We start from the raw sequence: 581 nt of genomic DNA, 5'->3' as shown, positions 1-581 counted from the left end.
GGAGCTTGACAACAGTGTAGTGTAGAAAACTGCACAGTTCAGTCTTTGACTAAAGATAATGTTGCTGACAGACGCGATTATGCTGATTTACAGCTTTTATTGTAATGCTCAAAATAAATTGACTACCTAAAGGAAGATGTCACGATGAGCATCTCTGCTCAAAACACGGATAAAAATGAATAAAATCAAAATGCATCTATTAAAGTATCTTACTGGACTTGACATTGAACACCTGTAGCAGCCCTCAGACAACAAACATTTTCACAGACTGTAAAAAGTATATCTAAGGAGGCACAATTCACAATAGTGCTTATTTACCAAAAGTGATGACGAGACAGTATATTATGTTGTTGTTGTTGTTTTTTTTGTTAAAAATCAGTGTTTGTGTAGTTATTGGTTGTTTTATTTTTGGAGCCTCTCTGTGTTTTTTCAGACATCCGGTGGAAGTTTAAGGGCACTACATTGTTTGTTTGTTTGTTTGTTTACTAAAACATCAATGTTTTAAATAGTGTGTGTGTGTGTGAGAGAGAGGACTTGAGGCCTCGTGACGCCGATAGGAAACGTCCAGTGGAGCGTGTGGA

The 581-nt window shown here is 36.8% G+C and overlaps 1 protein-coding gene across 1 annotated transcript in view; it reads right to left on the bottom strand.

Moving 5' to 3' along the window:
* The window catches only part of LOC111646053 (chromaffin granule amine transporter), a 17,692-nt gene that overhangs the window by 15,832 nt on the left and 1,279 nt on the right, over nucleotides 1-581 (bottom strand). The window lies entirely within an intron of this gene.

This window comes from Seriola lalandi, unplaced genomic scaffold (assembly GCF_002814215.2).
Source record: "Seriola lalandi dorsalis isolate HSWRI2012SDOR001 ecotype SW California unplaced genomic scaffold, Sedor1 jcf7180002054962, whole genome shotgun sequence".
In the NCBI taxonomy this organism is placed as follows: domain Eukaryota; kingdom Metazoa; phylum Chordata; class Actinopteri; order Carangiformes; family Carangidae; genus Seriola; species Seriola lalandi.
The sequence above is the reverse complement of the archived record's forward strand: the minus strand, read 5'-3'. Positions and strand labels throughout refer to the sequence as shown.